The following is a 6,546-nucleotide window of genomic DNA, read 5'->3' on the forward strand; positions in this document are numbered from 1 at the left end:
CAATTGAGTCTGTTGAGTCGAGACTGCCAGATTCAGAAGAAGGTAGTATCAGAGAAAATCCATCAAGAGGAAAGGAAGACAATCCAGAGTGCATAGGCCTTTTGACATACACTAAGCAATAAACTATCTGCAAAGAGGAATGTCGGTTGACAAAGTGAAATGATGGTTAAACAGTTATTTCATGATCGTCGCTTGATTGCCACTTGGCAGAACGTTGATGTCTGCTGTGATAGTGTGGACCAACAGATGGCGGTGGAAAGTCATTGTGATGCTAACAAGAGACTATCAAATGTGCTCCTGGCAGTGTGCTCAGAGTTACCAGAGAAATGCAATACCAGAGTTCACAAAGCTTTATCAATCCCCCAAAGAATCACCAAATGAGCCTGAGTCTTTCTTCACAACCTCTGCAAAACTTTTGTAGTGAAAGGGAGAGGCAGAAAAGCAGATATCAGACCTTGACGCGGGTGTATAGGTACAACATGAACGCAGTGTACAGAGGAAACGAATGAGTTTGGAGAATAGCAGTTAGGATAGATTAGAAGGTAAAGGATGAATTACGTCAAACTGGTGTTCCATCTCTTTAACAAAGATACAGTTAAGCTTATGCGGTTTGGTTGACGTGCAGTAATACCAGCATCAAGAGGATAGAAACCGAAGTCCTGGACCCAGAGGCTTGTCATTTTACAGTGTTTTTGACTGTTGAAGTCTAGAGCTCTGACCACTGAGAGATTGTTACAGTGATGTGCAAGACAGACCCAAGCTCACCTTGTTTGACATGAAATTTTGTGTTTACTTTTCCATGGACTTGGGGTGGTTTTGGAGACTACTACCAGCATTTATTTATTAGAATCCAAAAAAGTCACGCTTTCAACATGTATTATGAGGGTGTGGTTACAGATGAGAATAAAAAAAAAACCGAACATCTATTTATTATTTCAATGGGCAATAAATAACCAAGCCCTGTCTAGTTTTCCTGTTTTTATGTACTTACTGGTAATTGAGCGACTTATTCATTTTTCAGACCATACAGCACCCACATCAGAGTGAAGATGAGATCCAGCACTCTTCTATTTAATATATATTCAAACAACTTTTTTCTCCAGTCAGAAGAAAACACCGCTTTCTTTGTGAGAATTTTCCAGTATGCAAATATTTCTTTTGGCAAAAGTAAGTCTATGAAATCCAGTCAAATTTCGACCTTTCTCAAGGTCTTGTTGTATTTCCGCAAGTGGGGTAAAGCTATAATAGCTAGATGGTGACCATTTCTTTTCAATATTATCAGTTTCTTCTTTACATTTCATTTTATGTTTTTTGTCAATATACTTTCATTGTCAGTATTCCCATTAGATGTTAGCTCCTGGCCAGGGCTTTAAGCGTGGGTGGGGGGGCTGTGGGCGGCTGAGCCCCCCAGTTTTTTTTGGGGGGGCCTCGAAAGGGGACTCTAGGGGCTCTATTTTCGGGCCTCAAATGTCAAAGGTAGGGTGAGCAGAGGTCCCGGTTTTCGTTTGGTGTTATTAGTGTGGGTAACATGTCTTGATAGTGAAATACTGCCAATTTCGTTTTTCACTATTGAAAGGCTATCTTACCCATAGGATAACATCGGGAATGCTGTGTGACATGTTTACCTGCATATCTTCCCAAGATAGACACATGGAATATGGTATACCTGAACTCAGAATTTAATAACACATCCTTTAGTGAAGATGGTTTTTAAATTCTAAGTTTGGAAATAGCACTTTTAGAAAGTGGCTATTTTCCTGTTGAACCTTTCTGTGTGTCTCTGCCTGGTTGTGTATTGACTGTCTGGTTTGTGAGTGACAGGGGCTGGGGTGGCTCCAGGAGGCTGGCTGAGTCAGCGCAAGGCTGAATAGACCCATCTGCATGTAGAGTGGTGGGAGGAGTAGCACCTGGGTCTCAATAGGGATGTGCCTGCCTGCCACAATGCTGGCTCCACCTTCTGCGGTGTGTCTGATGGCCCTGGCCCACACTCACAAAGGAAGAAGTGGTGCACTGGCAGAGTGCACCCAGAACTGGTTTAGATTGGGTCCAGGACCCCTCACACAAGAAGAACAAAGACTTTTGGGGTATAAAAGTAGGACTGGAGCCCCAGTAAAAATAGATTACAAAACTTTGTGATCAAGAAGGAATCCGTGCTGAGTGTCTGGAAGCTGACCTACAGTTGCTGTGATTGCTGAGGAAGGGACTGTCTGCCGTGTGCTGTGTCCCCCTAACTTGAAGAGGAGCTGTGCTGCGTGCTTTGCCCCTCTGAAGCCGGCCTGTCTCCAAGGGCCTAAGAAGAGCTGGGAACTCAGGAATACAAAAGTTCTTCAGCACCCACCCTTCCAGTGCTGTGTGGGTCTCTGCTCTGTGCCTTCGTGAAGCAGCCCCCCTGTGAATCTGTCTTGTGTGCTCATCGGCACACAGCTGGGGTGTAATGTTGTGAGGCCTGCTCTGCCTCAAATGTGATCTGCCCCAGGATCGAGTCCCTCGCGCTCTGTGTGTGTGAATTAACGCACCGCCGAGGAACTTTGGAGTGCCTGCTTTGCCCCCGAGCGCTGTGTGCGCATTGACTCCACCGCCACCCCTCGAACTGTGTTGTGTGCCCAAGGACGGGTTCGCCGCTCTGGGAAGGAGCCTTGAAAACACCCTGCCAGTATTCACCACCACCGGCCATGCTCGAATTGGTCACAGCAACAAGGATTTCCCCCAGCAAAGCGGAGGTTCGTCAGGCTGAGCGACGTTGTGTCTGGTGAGGCGCGAGGTGTCCCCTAGCAACCGGGGTTCCCTCGCACTCGTCATCGAGGAAAGGAGCAGCCTGAACCTGAGGCCGAGGCACGTCTCACCGGCGAAAGCGGCTTCACCGGACATCAGCACGGACCACAGAGCCCCCTTCACATCCTAAGGTAACCGTTAGCCGGAGTTTGCACAGGGGGAGAGATTATGATCACACATGCTACCGGTGAGCCTGCCTTCTCTTTACAGGTCGCCCTGTTGCTACTTACGTGTCAGTGGCGCAACGAAACTTGAGGGGACCCCCCTGCAAAGTACCTGGGCGGGGCCCCCTCTGACCACACTCAGGAGCTTGCACTGCACAATGAGAGATCCTTTCAGGAGCCGCACAAAATGAAGAGTAACATCTGCCTGCCAAATGGCACATCAATTAAACATTGTTGATCACTGGAGTAAACAATTAAATTTTTGTTGCAGATAAGAGGCTTAATATTCTCATTGCGTGACGCAAGGCCCTATCACCTGGACACCAAAATCATCAGAGGAAATCAGCAGAGGAAGATTTTCTTTTCTTTTTCAGATATACCAGTCCAGCCTTCAAGAAGGAAGTTCTAAATTTTACCATGGCTACTAGTGGCTTATCTGCTTCTGCTTCAGCTCTGAAGCACAAGTCTATGCAGTCTTCAATGATTGACTTCCTAACGTCACTGAAGCACCAGCGTGTTACAGGGGAGTCTTGTCCTGTACAACCAACTAGTGATGAGGCTAGTAAAACTCAGCAAGAGTCTGCCAAGGACAGTCCACCTTTACAAAGACTTCAACATGTGCCAGAGAAATAAACCGTCAAAATCCCTGACTGCTGGAACACTAAACAGTGGTATTACTTTCAAGAGGAATATAAATGGTTGTATCTTAAGTCAGTCAATATTGGATGTTCTTCCTGCAAACAGGCTCAATCAACAGGTCTTTCAGTACACAATAACCCCAGGGCATGCGCATAAGTAAAGAGTGGGCAGATGGCGAGGTTGGTCCTTCCGGTGACGGAAAAGCTTCTGGGCAGAAACAGCTCAGGAAGAAGTTTAAGAAGCATAAGGTGAGCGCTGGTCACTTGGCAGCTGAAGACATTCTTACAGCTCAGCAGGAAAATACATTGGTGGTGATAGTACACAAATGTAATGCAAAACATATGGAGAGCACATGCAGGGTATTTGACACTGCCTACTACTTGGCAAAAAAAGATCGCCCTTTCACTGTCCACCCTGATCTAATTCACCTTCAGGCAAAGAATGGCAGAGCAATTGGCCGTGTTTTGCACAGCAATGTAACTGCAACTGAAATAATAAAACACATTTCACTGGAAATGCAAGAAAGATTGGTCTGTTACATCAGACAACACAAACCAAAGATCACAGTATTAATTGATGAAAGCACTTCTATTAGCAATGCTTCTACCTTAATCATCTACCTCTGTGGCATTTTTGGAAATGAAAGTACCCCAGTGACCATCTATTTCATCCTGCTGGAACTGGCAGAAACAAATGCCCTTGGCGTAAAGACAGCTCTCCTAAGCTACTTCAAAAAAGTTGGACTCACAAAAAATCTGCTACATGATGTCTTGATTGCAGTATGTTCAGATGGAGCAGCAGTAATGCTTGGTAAAAAAGGAGGAGTAGTAGCATTGCTGAAATCAGAATTTCCAAATCTTGTACAGACATGGCACTGTTTGGCTCACAGACTAGAACTTGCTGTGGCAGATACTGTTGATGAGGTTGCCGGGATCGATCACTTCAAGATTTTAATGGACTCATTGTATGCCACATACAGCATGTCACCAAAAAACCAGAGAGAGCTAAATCTGGCCGCCAGCAAACTATGTGTACAGCTTCAGAAGATAGGGAAAATGCTTGATACTAGATAGGTAGCATCCAGTTAAAGGTCTGTGAAAGCTGTTTGGAACTACTTCCCTGCCTCGTGCAAACATTTTGAGAATGCTTCTAAAGACCCATCCAGACCCATAAGAGACCGGAGTAAGTATGAAGGTCTCTTGAAGAAGCTTACATCCTATTCTTTTATCAGAGATTTGGGGGTAATGTGTAATGCACTACAAGAGCTCAAAGACGTATCACTCTCCTTACAGAGGAGGGACATTACAATTGTTAATGCCCACAGACTTTTGGTTAGTCAAGTACGTATATTTAGAGCAGTGAAGGACTCACCAGGGGAGTTTGCTTCTGCGTCTCAGAGAGCAGTTGACGAGGGCAAATTCAAGAATGTTCCTCTTTTCCAAGGTAGAAGTAACTCTGTTGCCCTTAATCCAAATCAGTTTTACCAAAGTCTCTCAGTAAATATCAATAAACGATGTGCCCTGGATTCTGAGAAAGATAAAATAGCCAGCTTCAGTGTGCTAGATGCAGGCAACTTGCCTTCTGGTGATGAATGCATTCTTTATGGTGAAACAGAGATCCAGAAACTGTGTTCCGAGTTTCAGCTGCCAGCAAGAGATACTATCCAAGCTTTTAGACTTTTCAAAGATTTCGGTTTAAAGAAAACCCCTGAAGCATTAAAAAAGTTAGTAGTTTGCATGGAAACCCTGCCAGCAAGTAATGCGGATTGCGAGAGAGGTTTCAGCGCAATGAACTTAATTGCTAGTTCAACAAGGGCCTCTCTTCTTGTAGAGACCATTTATTCATGCTTATGGGTAAAACTCAATGGTCCTCCATTTAAAACTTTTGACGCAAAGCTGTATGTAAAGAGTTGACTGGCAAAAGGTAGAAGGTCTGCTGAAGAAAATTGTTGTGAGAAACCACAGCAAAATAGACACATTGAATATCTTCAAGGGTTTTGGGAAATCCTGCAAAAGGTTTCGAAGTAATGTAAATCATTTTTACATGTTTTTTTAAAGTGTTTGGTATTTTATGGCTTATACTTAATAAATATACTTTTTTGCTTATATAATTATCCTTTGCTGGATGCGACTTCATGATTTTCTTAAGCACACAATGCTAGTTATCTTGATTTAGACCAGACCCCTACTCCGATAGGCCACATCCCTTTAAGAAATTTGCCATGCCCCTTTTAGAGCACCCCCAGTTTTTTTCCCACTTAAAGCCCTGCTCCTGGCTTGTGTTTCACTCTTTCCAAAAACATTGGAGCTCAATCTGGGGCCATGGCTACGCACCAGAGGTAACACTAACACACCTAGCAGCATGCAGCTAGGAGGTAGTGAAGGATGGACTGGCCTCTGAATATTGAACTTCAGATTACTTGGAGCCAAGCACCCACTGGTCTCCTCCGATGATCTTGGAGAGTGAAATGTGTCATAAGTTAAAATATGATGGGAATATTGACAATGAGAGTGCATTTCCAAAATTGGTAAAAAGCTGTGCACATTGGGGGTTGTATGTTCATGGCTTGGTGGTGTGCCTTGGTGAAGGACAAACTCTGTATCCAACTTCTGCTGTACCTGGCCAAAGGCAGTGAGTTGTAGAGGTTGGCAAATCTCACAAGTTTGACACAGGGCCTAGCAGTAGGCCAGACCCTGCAGTCAGGGTCTGTTGCACACATTCAAAGACTGTACACAGTGGGAGGGTCGCCACTCATGGTAGCTTAGTTTATTTTATTTCTAGTCCTTTTTTTTCCTTTGAGTTTTAAATAGCGCAAACCAGACCCGAGACATCGGGTATAAGAGCGCTATACATGAGCACCAGTTTTGTTACAAAAGAATGCATTCATTTTTGTTAGGCACTGAGAGATTAAGTGATTGGCTCAGAATCACAGGATGTTGAGCGTCATTGCCGTGACTCGAACCTGGTTCCC

General features: G+C 44.5%; 1 pseudogene; it reads left to right on the forward strand.

The window, feature by feature from the left end:
* Positions 1 to 3,569: 3,569 nt before the first annotated feature.
* Positions 3,570 to 5,602, forward strand: LOC147749010 (E3 SUMO-protein ligase KIAA1586-like; annotated as a pseudogene).
* The last annotated feature ends 944 nt before the right edge of the window (positions 5,603 to 6,546 follow it).

This window comes from Lissotriton vulgaris, chromosome 1_1 (assembly GCF_964263255.1).
Source record: "Lissotriton vulgaris chromosome 1_1, aLisVul1.2, whole genome shotgun sequence".
Taxonomy (NCBI): Eukaryota; Metazoa; Chordata; class Amphibia; order Caudata; family Salamandridae; genus Lissotriton; species Lissotriton vulgaris.